The following is a 14,370-nucleotide window of genomic DNA, read 5'->3' on the forward strand; positions in this document are numbered from 1 at the left end:
GTTGGCTCAGAATCTGCTGTAATACAGGAGACCTGGGTTCAAACCCTGGGTTGGGAAGATCCCCTGGAGAGGGGAATGGCTACCCACTCCAATATTCTTGCCTGGAGAATTTCATGGACAGAGGAGCCTGATGGGCTGCCATTCATGGGGCACAACCCGTGGGGTCGCAAAGAGTCAGATATGACTAAGCAACTGACACTTTCACTTAAAAAAAAAATAATAATTGGGCAACCTTTCTGTGTATCAGTATGGATAGAGTTCTAAAATATATGAAGTGAAAAATAAGCAATGTGTTGAACAGTGTGTATATGAACAGTGTGTATAAACCTTTGTTTTAGGAGAAAGAGTATAAATATATATTCTATCTTGCATAATATTGTTTATATAAAGAATTATGTAAGAATTATACAACTGAATTATGCAAATAATAAAAATTGTACTCTGTGGAAAGTTTTAGGAAGTGACCAGTGGAGACAGTGATAGAAGCAAGTGCCTTCACTGTATATATTTTAATATTTGTTGATTTTTAAATTATAAAGATATATTAATAATTTTTTAAAAAGAATTTGCCTGTACCTCATTCAGCATTTCAGTACTTCAGTTATTAGCTATTAATTCATTGCAGGTATTCGGGTTTTATGTTTGCTTCTTTTTCTCCTTTTGATTTTGTAAGCGGTTGATTTTGTAAGCTATGGTCCTAGAGAAAAATCACTAAGAGAGTCTCTGACCATAGCATTTTCCATGCATTGCAATAAGGGAAGAATTGGAAATCACAAGAGGAATAGTATTTTTGATGTGTTCTCTGCCCTGTGGTCAAAGCTTTGATACTTGCTGTGTGTGGAGGAAAAGTTCCAGGACATTAAAACGATTGTGTTCTTATTCAAGGTTGACATGCTTTTGCTTTTAAAATGAGCTAAATATTCCTAGAAGACACACAGAGAAATAATGCTGGAAGTAAGTTTAAAAAGAGAATGAGATACTTTACGGAATGAGAAGGGAGAATGAAATGCCAAAATTAACCCCCACATGCAGATAGAGGAAAGTCCAAAGAAACTAGCTACCCAAAGGATAATAGGGAAAGGGAAAGAGGAAACTCATCAGCAGGGAAATACAAATGAAAAGAGGCTGTTAACACTGATTTATCTAGAGGTCATGACTGAGAAATACCCGACAGATCCCTCAGGGGTAGACCTGAACCATTCGGCTGTGATATTGAGATGCCCTCATTTTATAGTCAAGGAAGACAAACCCTTAGACTGTGAAGAGAACAACCTAGTATCACACCAAACCATGTCTGAGACTTCAGCCTAGCATTTTTGTTTTGCTTTGTTCTTCACTTGCCTGTTTATTTTGTGTCTCTTGCTAATTTTCCATTTTATTTTACTTGGAGGCCCTCATTTTAACATGCATAATCACTGTATATGTTTCCAGATAATAGGAGGAAAGTGAGGAGGAGGCTAGGAGGAGAGAGATTAAATCTTGCAAATGAATGTAAAGTGATAACAGCAAGTAGTGGACGTGCATATGAAATCAATAAACAAAAAATATCATTTGGGCTAACGGTGGGCCCAGAAAAGCTTGCTCTGGAAACAAAGGGCAAAAGGTGCATGACCATGGCTCTGTGTCTTTCTTCTTCCAAAGTGTTTTGTAAAAATGATGGTAAAGCATTTTAAAAAGTCATCCTTTCTTAATGTCTATAAATCAAACAGGAATGAATTGCCCCTCAGGGTTTTTTGCTGTAGAATATATACTCTGCTACAGGTATCTTACAAAAATTCTTCCAAAATATTCCTCAACAAATTCTTCTTAAGGCAGAGTTGTACCTCCAAATTTCTGTTTAATCAGTTTATTATTCATGTATGTTTTCCTCTATAGTAGGCTAAGAAGTGTTTAAAATTTTGTTCCAGAAATAGGAGGATGTCACACTAATATGAACTCTTAGCTCCTGACAGGAAAGTAGTATTTTTCTATTCCAGTTCCTAGACCTACATCACACAAAAGTTCACATCAGAGATGTTCAGTCTTTAAATGTGATTTAGCAATAATATTGAGTCCCTAATAACACTGATTGATTCCAGATTGTTGTAATGTAGACCATTCTGTTTATTTTTGGCTTAAGTCTCAGAAGAAACCAAACAAACAGAAAAGATGCTACTTAATTTACCATTCAAGAAAATATTTAATGTTTTATATTTTCATTCTAAACTAAATAAATTTTAAATACCCTGAAGAATCATGGGTACTTAAGAGTGATCGCTTTTAGGGCTCTAAGGTGGAATTTTTTCCTGTTCCTTCCCTGGAATAAGATCAAGCTCTAAAGAGAGACTAAAAACAAAAACTGCAATCTTTTGGAAATGTAGAAAATCAGATAAATACAATTGCAATTGAAGTTCTCATTTTATACTCATATTCTAATTTAAAATTTAGTCCTTTCCAAGTTTGTACTGTCTACTAATTTTTTTTTCTAAGCTTAAGAGCACATTGATTCTGATACTGCAGACTGATCCTCCACTAACACTCTTTCTAAGGGAAACTGTAATAAAGGTTGTAGAGTTTCATTGTCTCTGATGACATTATAAAATTACCCTTTTTTTAAATCAACAGAAAAACACATAAAAACCGGGACTGCCCTTCTGTTGATCTTATCGGTTCCATTTTTTCTGCTTCCTAAGATAACAGTGGCTAACTATTGAAATTAAGTGATGAGTTAGATACTATATACAAATTACGTACTTATTGAGCCTTAGAACTCTTTTATACTTTCAAGGATTAAAAAAAATTTTTTTAAACATGAGCCAGTCTGTTTCAGGAGCAGTCTAGTCCATAGCTGCTTCTCTGTTCAGCATGTTCTCTTCTACCCATAACCTTCATCCACAGCCCTAACTACTTTCTACCTCCCATTCCGAGTGCAACACTTGTGACAAGCCTCTAAAAGTCATGATAGTGTTTATTTATGAGTAGGGCTTCAGTTCTAAAATTTCTGAGTTGAAGAATAATGCCAGAGAATGCTACATGCTATTAGATATTATGCTATAATGCTATAAGATATACCAGGATTTCCAAAGGTCTAATTGCTATCATGCCATTAATTCAAGGAAATTTATAATGATAGTTGCCATTTAGTGCACCTACTATAAGTCAAGCATTCACAAGACATCTAATCTTCGAAAAATCCTGTGAAGTTATATCCTTTTCTGTTTTACATATGCGGCAAACTAAGATCATTTCTTCAAAATGATGATGATGATGATGATGATCATCATCATCATCATCATCTGGTAAATATCAGAGTTATGATTTGAGCTTGCATTCATTGTTGTTCAGTCACTAACTCCTGTCCAATTCTTTGCAACCCTATGGACTGCAGCATGCCAGGCTTCTCTGTCCTTCACTATCTCCCAGAGTTTTCTCAAACTCATGTCCATTGAATTGGTAATGCCATCCATCCATCTTATCCTCCATTGCCCCTTTCTTCTCCTGCCCTTAATCTTTCCCAGCATCAGAGTCTTTTCAAACAGGTCGGCTCATCGCATCAGGTGGCTGAAGTATTGGAGCTTCAGCTATATCATCAGTCCTTCCAGTGAATATTCAGGGTTGATTTCATATAGGATTGACTGGTTCGATCTCCTTGCAGTCCAAGGACTCTTAAGAGTCTTCTCCAACACTGCAATTTGAAAGCATCAATTCTTCGGCGCTCAACCTTCCTTATGGTCCAACTCTCATATCTGTGCATGACTACTGGAAAAACCATCGCTTTGGGTCTATTGACCTTTGTTGGCAAAGTGTTGTCTCTACTTTTTAATATACTGTCTAGGTTTTTCATAGGTTTTCTTCCAAGGAGCAAGTGTCTTTTTATTTCATGGCTGCAGTCACCATCCACAGTGATTTTGGAGCCAAAGAAAATAAAATCTGCCACTGTTTCCACTTTGCATTTACCAGAGTTCAAGCTCCTGCTATTTCTACTCTTCAATTAGCTGTGGTCTAAAGCTTAAGGCTCCTTTGATTCTAAAGGGACCTTTTTGGTCCTATGGTTCTACTTCAGGTCAACATGGGAGTTTCATTATTAAGTACTTTCAAAAAAAGATGAAACCATATTAGATACACCTTAGTGTCATCTTGCTTTATCTCATCTTATTAAAATAATTAATATTAGAAATAGAAGATTGAATAGAAACCATAGTATTATATTAGCTGGAATGTCATACTTCTCACTGATTATATGTAAATTGAAGTTTGCTCGTCCATCCACCTTTCCATCCATCCATTTAACTAATTAAGGACTATTATGGATCAGTTGCTATTCTAGTCATTGACCAGAGCTTTTTTTGCTCTCTAAAATTATATTCTAGACCAGCAAGTCCAATAGAAATTTCCATGGAATAAAAATGTTCTGTATTTGTGCTTTTGAAACAACTGAGGATTGAAGTTTGATTTAATTGTATTTTTTTAATTTTGTGAAGTTTTATTTAATTTAAATTAACTTAAACTTAAATAGCCAAAAGTGGCTAGTGGTATTGTATTGATTGTCACAGTTCTAGCAGATTTGAGGAGGTGGGTAGACAGAAAATAAATAAGCAAATTATTTTTTTATTTGGATGAGTTCTATGGAAAATAAGCAGGGTGATATGGTAGAGGTTAGAGGAGTGGCAAGATTAATTAGGGTTGTCAGGAAAGTTTTCTTTAAATAAATTCCTTTTAAACTGATTCCTGAGTGAGGATAAGGAGCCAGACATGCCAAGAATAGAATGACATTCTAACTGAAAGAAGCAAGTAAAAATGGCTTGCAGAGAGAAAGATTTTGGTGTGTTCAAATTTCAGTAAGCAGATCAATGTTAGTTAGGTCATGGTGAACAAAGAGCAAGCAATGTGCAATGACATTGGTAGGCCAGGCATGTGGAGCTTTGTAGACTGTAGTAAAGAGTATGGACTTTATTCTAAGTGAAATCTAAATTTATAGATAACATTTAAAACATCAGATTATCCTATAAAATATTTATGTGCAAAGTTGAATTATTTAAAGATGAAATAGGTGATATTTTGGAAATTTATTTTTAAGAGCTTTTTTTGTACAGTTTAATTAAAAAAGAGTCCCATGTTAAAGAACTGATAGTAGTTATGAAATTGTCTTAAAGATTCAAATAATCATGTCCTTAAGATATTAGAATCACCAATAGCAAACAATCTACTTACATAGATATCCAAAAGGAGAGTAATATTTAGAATCAAGGCATTTAATTTTTAATCTTTGGTGAAGTTAATTTTTAATATCTCTCAGGGCTAAATTGCACAATTATGAAACACAAATATGAAAACTCTTTTTAGACGTTTGGTCTATAGCCAATTTCCCGTGGATAATTCATCACATCAGGAAAACATAATACAAAAATATGTGCTCAAGTCACAGCAGAGACTTGTAGACAACCTTACCAGTCCTGAAAGTAGTTCTTTACCTAACTTGATTTTAAAGATATTATTCTTGAATTTAGCCAGAGATCTGAGCTATCGATGCCACTAATTCAATATAGTACCTTTAAGGAGTCACAGATGCACTTGGGCCAGCACATGGAGAAAGGGTCAACAGTACACTAGTCACCATAGAAACTATATTATTTCAGATAAAGCATATTTTTCCCAGATAAAGCATAATTCATGATACTGAGTTCAACCAATACCAATGTTGGTTGAAAAGAATGTACCTAAAGTGTGTCATAAAATGGTTGGAAAAACTGATAAAAATGTTACTAAAATAAGCAAATCGCTAAATTAAGTAGGCAATACACGTTACCCTAAAAACTGTCTACATTGTGGAATTTTTAAGTCACTGGCTATTTAATGTCTCTTTCAAATACAGACTTTTAAGATTTACAAAGCTATATTTTTAAATGATGTGAACTTTTCAATATTCATAAGGTGTGTCACTTCAGTCGAGTCTGACTTTTTGTGACCCTGTGGGCTGTAGCCCACTAGGCTTCTCTGTCCATGGGATTCTCAAGGCGAGAATACTGGAGTGGGTTGCCATGACCTCCTCTGGGGGATCTTCCTGACCTAGGGATAAGATCAACATCTCTTATGTCTCCTGCATTGGCAAGTGGGTTCCTTACCACTGATGCCACCTGGGAAGCCCACTTATAGAGTATTAAATATTATTTTGCTATATCATTTTAAAAATAAAAATAAGTTATAAAACTAAACTGTCAAAGAAAATAAAGTTTTAATACATATTTAGGACTTTTCTTATAATAAAAGGTCAGTTAGTATTTAAGGAGTAAAGAAGGGGGTAGAGAGAGAAAGGAATCCCCATTTCATTCTTAACCAAATTAGTCTGTGCTTATGAAGATGTCAAACCTTCATTTTACCCAATAAAACATTTTTGATGTGGTAATGATGGTCCCCCTAGTGTATTTACATAAAACTAGAATGATAAAAAATTCCCGCTTTGTAACTAAATGTGGACCTATAATTGTTTTAAGTCTTTAAACCAAAAACAAAGCACAGACATGGTTTTTGTCTTAAATTTAGAATAAATTGAAAAAAATACATTGATGTTCTTTGTTTCAAATGTATTTTGGAACTTAGTAGACCACATTCAACCTAGTTAAATTATCTGAATGGATTTTGGGGGAAGAGAAAAGAGTGTGTTCATTTTAATATACCTTCAGAAATATTTTACTTCTTGATGATGACAGCAGCTCTTGCTGACAACTATTAATACATTATAAACACCCCATCAGAGTTATATAAAAACATGTCAGTTTTAAAGAGAACATCTTTGACAGCAAATTTTCTGATTGTGAAACAGCTGTGCCTTCAGTACAATGCATTAAGTAGTTTATTCCTTTTAGATAGTTAAATTGTGCATGAAATGTTGCTGGCGCAAGGGCTCCAAATCTGGCCTGATTAGCGAACATCTGTTACATTGGAAAAATTCATGTCTACCCTAATTAGCTGTCAGGCTGATGTACATCAGGCCTGATGGTGAGGGATCCTGTGCTGTTTAAGTCAAACCAGGTTCCTCTCCTCTCCCGTCACCTGCCCTTTCAAATCTCTTCCTCTTGTGTGTTGCTGTAATTAGAGATGGTTGGACATACAATGGAGCAGGCTATGGTCAGTTATAGTCCCATCTGTGCAATATTTTAATTCCCACCAAACTTGGGAGCTGAGACATAAAGTAGTTCAACAGCAGTGAGGCTGTGAGACCTGTTAGGTCTATGACATTCGATAATCTCGGCACCGAGATCTTATTTGAAAGACTCCTAGAATCCTGAAGTCACCATCTGTGGTGACGAAGGGTTATCTGTAGCTTCTGAAGAATTTGTTTCTGTTTTGTTTGTTTTGAATAAGGGTAGCTCTCAGCTGATTTTGCAGATGTGACATATATTGTATGATTAGGTACTAAAAAGGATCAGAGTGTTCTGAAAGTGGGAATTTCATAGCTGAATATTTTGTGGCTATAGACAGATTCAGGATGCAATTGAAACCAAAAGATCTGATTTTGTCGGGTTTATTAGTCTAGCATACATAGGGTTTTCCAGTATCAATAAAAACTTTCACTGACCTGTAGATGGACACAAATCATAACTTTCTGTTCAAGCTAGCAGTAAACTGGAAAGTGCAGTTCAAAGTGTTCCTGGGCTGGTGAAATCCTCATTTGCTCTGTTACAGCCTTTTATATGAGCTGCATTGCCTGGGGACAAGTTCACATTCAACCTGAAAGATTAAGAATATATAAGATTACAACATCAGATTTTAGAATGTGATTTGACCTATGAAGAATGAAAAATCAGCTTTTTTCTGACTTGGTATCATCCTTTCAAGATAATTCAAGTACAGGATTATTATTATTCCCAAGCATATGTGAGGTATAATTACCATGTATGCTAAAATTTAGTAATTGGGGATGAGCTTTATAAAATGCTTGATGCATAAAGTTATAAATGGGGGAACTTATTTACCCAGAGAATTCAATATTTTCTAGATGAATTCACACAGGATCACATGTAGAATTCTGAATGTTTCTAGCCAAACTGGAGTTAAATTTTCTGATCGAGGTGGGCTTCCTCCCTCCCTTCCTTTCCTTTCCTTCTTTCTTATGATTTTTCTTTCACCTTGAAATACTTTCCCTATCCATCCAAAGCTTACCTTATAAGGTCTTTAAGTACGGTCTCAAACAACAACTTTTCTAATAGTATCAACCCTAGTTTAAAGGAAAGAGCAAAATTTAGTGAAATTAGTATACTTTATATTAATACTATGATTTTACTTGCATCATCTGTCTCTTCTCCACAACTGACATTTTGCATTTCTTTTATGGTACTTGCCATTTCTAATGTTTTATTTAGATATTTGTATACCAGAATACCTCTTATCTCTTATACTGGACTATAAGCTCCTTAGAGACAGAGGCAATTCATTACTATGTATCCCATAAAGTACAGTTCATAATAGGCACTCAATAACTGTTGTTTGAATGAATATAATTAGGCTCAGATTAGAAGTGTTCCAAAGCAGTGATAGGTCTCTGGGTGCAAGTATGCACTAGGACTAAGTTCCATGAACCATGAGGACTTACTGGTATCTCCAGCTACCTCGAGACAGCCACCACAGGTCAGCTGGGAGAAAGGCTTGTTTCAGAGATTTGAGGTGTCTTGTAGGTATGGGATGGCCTTGGAAACATCTCCCAGCATCCCACTAAAGTGCAGAATGGCCAAACTCCTAATAGAACTACCCTAAAGTGTTCAGAATTGTGATCCAGGAAGACACTGTAAGTCCTGCTGGTCTTGGACTGGTCCCAGCTTGTTCAGGATGTGAATCGGGGTTGCCATCCTGTTTGGAGGTTCAGAGATGCTCTGGAACAGACTGGGCTTCTTCATGTTTGACTTCTTCTGTCTCCCTGTGCTTTCACATGGCATTTTCTAGAGTTTTCCACACTGGTGTGTAGGTTTGTCAAGAACCAAGAGTATAGGAAGTATAAGAACAGAAATTTTATGCTCTATTTTGTGGATTTTAAAAAAAATAAAGAATTTACATTTTTACACATGTGATAAGGTTTGGGAATTGTGTTTATTCTATTTTGAAAACTACTTTGTAATAATAAATCACCAAAAGAGAATTACAATGTGCTTTCACTAACTTGAAAAATACCTTTTGAGTAAGTTATTTTCTTTTTGAAAAAAAAAAAAGACACGTTAAAAGATTTTAATTTTACAGCACATTAAATATTTTAATACAAGTTATGTTGTTCATTTGAATATAGCAGATATTTTCCATTTTTATCCAATGAATACAGTGTCTGCATTTGAAATGCATAGAAAAAAAAAACCTGACTAAATAACAGCTGATGATCATTATTTAAACATCTAGTATATGTCACTTCCCATGCAATATTCTTACTACTCACAGGCTCTGTAAGATTTATTATTTCTATTTTACAGATGATAGAATTTATACTCAGAGAGATTACACAATTTGCCTGAAGCTACACAGCTAGCAAATAGCAGAGCCAAAATTCAGTTCATATCTGACCTCAAAGTAGTTGCATAACTGCCATTTAAGGAAATCTCCTTTCATATTTTAAACATATTTCATATTTATTTTATTTATAAATATTATTACTTGTCTTTTAAAAATACTTGGAAGACTAAGATTATTTATTTGGATAAATGGTATTGTTTCCCAAAAGGAACTATGATTTTTATGCATTTTGCTTGCTTGATGGTGGCAAGTCCAATAGTTTCATAAGAATTTGCATGGTATTTGATTCATGTTTTTATGTTTGATTGGGCAAGTCTACTCAATGTATATATGTAGTTCAACCCAAACTAGTAAGGCTTCTGAAACCTCTTTAGGAAATATTATCTTTTAAATCCAAGTTTCTGAGGCCTGGATTCCAGTAAATTCTAATCTTTCTATGAGATAGATCATGAGGATTTTAATAGAAGACTTTGAAATAGTTTTGATGATTCTGACACTATCTGCTTTATGGTCATCTAGTTGCTGTGTTGTGATTTTTGACTAACTTGATAAATAAAATCAAAGGCTTTTTCTGCAGTTAATAAAGAATGATACAACAGAAATATTTACTATGCACTATGCCAACAACTAAATTAACCAGTAATAATTGTTTTCAGCGGTACCAATCAACAGCTGAGAAAAAAAAAAACCCACAGGTCATTACATTTATCAAAATTAACGATAGTTTCTCTCTCCACCCTCCTGTATACCACTCCCTTGATCATGCTGCATTTGACACAAATACACACACACACACACACACACACAGAGGAAAAAATAGCTAATTCTTTTCAATGTTTGTTTCTCTGGAAGCAGTCTTAACAAACTTTTGAGTATTTTGTGTTGGTGAGACAGCAAATGTCTTACTGCTATTCCAAGCCTGTAATTTACTCTGGAGATTGCTGATGCCATCCTTTCATAGAATCATTCCTGTCATGTTGCAGATGGCAACAGAAGGTCACTCCCTTCCTGGTGTGACTTATTTTCCAAGTTTGTCAGAGAAAAGATATCAAATGCATGCATCCCTTCAGAAAATGGTTGCACTCAGGCCACCTAAAACCAGGTAGAGAATCATTACCTCTTTCTTCAAACTTCACTTTGCAGAATATGTAAACTCTTATAAGAGGATTGGCTAACCTATCAACCTTCAGCTGAGCAGTCATCAGCTTCCAGAACTAGCATGGCCGTCATTTGGCCCCAGCACTCTGGACAGTGCCTTGGCTCCTGGGAGCAACCTTCATTGGGCGGTGTGGACAACAGCCCCAGAGACCCTGTCAGCAGAGTATTCCTTGTTGATGTTGCTTAAGATGATCATGGTGAGAGGCAGCTGATAAACTTTTGCGGAGAGTAACTCTCGACAGAATGAAATGCCTCATTAGTGATGACATGAGGAATCATCAGGGGATCCCAGAGACATGAGTCACCACAGAATGTCAGGTCGCACAGTTAAGGACACATCTGGGTTCTACAGGCCAAGTTTGAATTTCTGTTTAAGAAATGATTTTCTACAGAGTAAAAGTAAAGTATGAGCCCCGATGTGTAGTAAAAGCTGTAGTAGCTATTATCACAATGAATCTTTTCACTAAATCCATAGTAAAAATATTTGCTCTTAACTGTGAGTATATCAGGTACATGTGTGTCTGACACTCTTATTTCTTTGCTACTGTGGAAATTATGGTGTCTAAACCCAAGCAAAGGCAGGAATGTTCATGAGGGGAGAAATCCAACTTTGTTCTTAAACCCAAACAATCAGTCATTTCACTCAAAACTAAAAGATGGGCCCTCGGTAGACAGAGCCCTAAAATAACTCTCACAGTCAGCCAGTATAGAGATGAAAATTAAACTTAGATTTTCTGACACTCCACTCTTGTTTTCTCATCACTGGATCCTCCCAGTTCACTGAGAAATCATTAGGTTTACACTATAAGCCAATTCTCAAAGCCTGACAAATTTATAGCTTCTCAAAACATGGAGGCCAAAGCAGAAGTTATCAATTATTTTCAAAGTGTCTAACTTTTAGCTGGGAATACATCGATATAGATATGTGATGGCATCTGGAATTCCAGTCAGTCCTCAAGGGAATATCCACGAATGCCTTTTTGGAGCGTTCTCTAAGATGATAAAATAGATTCTAGTCAGACACTGTACCTCACATAGTGTAACAGCTTTCGACATAAATCTGGACCATGATTTACATTTGAAAGCAGCAGATCGATATTTGAGGAAGGATTATTTTTTATCAACTTGGTCCTAATTCTCTGAAATATAAAGTTATTTTTTAAATGTCAAGACCAACTATACCCACACTGGCATGGAATGGCTTTGTCGAAATAGTTGAAAAAAAATTAAACGTAAATTTTGTGTTGACATAATCCAGGTTAAGTCTAGAAAAGAAAAATACTTACTTTTGTAAAATGAGAGGCTATTTTATCACTCAGAGAATGTCACATCAATTGTAAAGCCATCAGCCCCAAGGTTTGGTGGTGATTGCTTCATATTTACTGTTAGTCCGGCAATGGGGATGGTACTTTTACAGTCTTTGGACAGACTAGTGAGTGTGACATTTAAAGTGTTGATTTTTGCAGCACTTATGTTAATTGTTGTAATTTTCCTGATGAACCACCATTCTGGTTTCCTGATGCAGCCAAGATAGTTTTACATTTTCTATGCAGGGCCTCTTTGCCATTTGGTCTGTGTAGTGTCAGCTTCGAGTGCTACTGAAAGCAGACAAAATTGCAAGCAAATTGCATCAGATTGCCAACATTGTGAAAAGGTAAATTGCTTGCAAATCTATTTAAACCACTGCCCTATTTTCATCAGCTTCAGTACTTGGTATTCATGATTGCTTAATTGGCGACCTTTCCTATTGTGTAGTGCTTTATGGTGTAATGGAAAGCGATCTTTACCAAACCAATTACCCTTTTTTTCTCAGCACTACATTATTGCTGTGATTGCAACTGCCAGTCCTTTGTAAATGAACTTTCTGATTTCAATGATGTTTTTAAAATGTAAGATAGAAAAAAGTGGCATTCATATTGTGCGATGTTCTATTTTGAAGCCTCTTTGTAGCCACTATTGTCTGGGAAAATGGACTGAAGGGTTACACAGTACCTACAAATATCCATGTAACTATTATTAATATTATTATAATGTCCTCCTTTGTACTGAAGCTCAATTAGGAAAGGATAGGAGAAATATTTTGTCACCCTGTCAAGTGCACAGGAAGTGCATTTGAGGCTTCTTTTTTGACACATACATTATCTCTAGTAATAAGATGAGATTTTTTTATAAGGAGTGGTGATGAAGATATAAAATCAATTTAAATAAAATTTACATTGCTAGTCTGATGGCTACTCAACATTTAAAAAGGAACCTTAAAATGACTCAAATATTAAGACTTGGAATAAAAGCTTTATTTTATAAGAGAAAGTTATGAGCAAGCTGAGAAGCAGTGAATTTTTAAGATTTCAGGTTTTGAATATAGATGACAAAACACAGCAAAACATGACTATTCTATTAGTTCAGAGCTAAAAATATGTATAACGCAGATAGATAGCCTGAATTGTAACAGAACTAAGAAAGCTTAATTAAATATTCTCTTAAATATTCTATAAAGTTAGCATCCACATGAATTCTCATAACAAAATGGGCATAGAATGATACAGAATCCTGTTTATGTATTTTTATGTGATTTAGAAAATTATATCATTACTCATAAGTGTGTGTGCAGAAAGGGAGCTACAAGTAATTTAGTCATTCCCTAATACAGTAAGTGGAAATGGATGCATCATTCTACCCCCTACAGTTAGAAACTCTATTGTACGAGGGACATTTTGCAAAGATTTCTTTTACTCTCTCCTCTCATTTAATTAGGGAAAAAATGGAGTTCAAACAAGGCTTGCCAATGATAATCAGGTGATTGTTGATTTTAGTACCTTTGATGTAATGTAATGATTTATTTACAGCACAGCATCTTATTCTTTGAAAGCAGAGAAATGTGTTTATTATCTACTGCTTATGAAAGTGTTCATAACAACCAATTTCACTGTGATATTGAGTTCTAATACAGTTATTATTTTGTTTAGGCAATATATATCCTTTTGGAACAATTAGACCTGTGATTCAATTTCCTAACTTTACATGAGTGTCCTATTAATTGGGAGCAGTACACACAAAATCTCTCACCTTGTGGAGGGACTTTATTTAGTAACTCTTGTGGACAGACTTTAAGGTGATTTTATTTTTATTGATAGTGGAGAAACATAGATTAGCACAGACTGCAGTTATTGCTGTTGATGTTATGTAAGAGGTTGGTTGTGAATGATCACTCTCCTCATTCTTCCTTCTCCACCAGTACTGGGTCCTGTGATGGTGAAGTGGATAACAGCAACAGCTAAGAGCCCAGGCTTATGATGTTCCAGATTCTATGCTATGCACTTTAACTGGTTGATCTCATTTCAACCCTCCCAACAATCCTATCAGGAAGGTACTATTACTATTCCCATTTGATAGATGAGGCAACTGAAGCTGAGGTTTAGAGGCCAACACAGGATATGTGAGTCATAAATGATAGATCTAGGGTATGAAACTGGGCAGTCTGGCTCCAGAGCCTGTGTTCTACTGCTTGAAGAGTTTAGTTTCCCAGCTTTTAATATTCCTTTCTTGAACTAAGGAAGGAAAGCTGGTTGGCTTACATAAATGTTTAAATATTCTAAATATCTGATTTTCCAGAATACCTTAAGTACTTATTGAGGAAATGGAGTGTATCCAGAAGTCATTTAATCTTATGCTCTTTTCTTCTCTTTATACATGGTACAGATTTGGCACTGATACTCATGTTTACATGCAAAACTCTAAGAA

Source organism: Bubalus bubalis, chromosome 8 (assembly GCF_019923935.1).
Source record: "Bubalus bubalis isolate 160015118507 breed Murrah chromosome 8, NDDB_SH_1, whole genome shotgun sequence".
Classification (NCBI taxonomy): domain Eukaryota; kingdom Metazoa; phylum Chordata; class Mammalia; order Artiodactyla; family Bovidae; genus Bubalus; species Bubalus bubalis.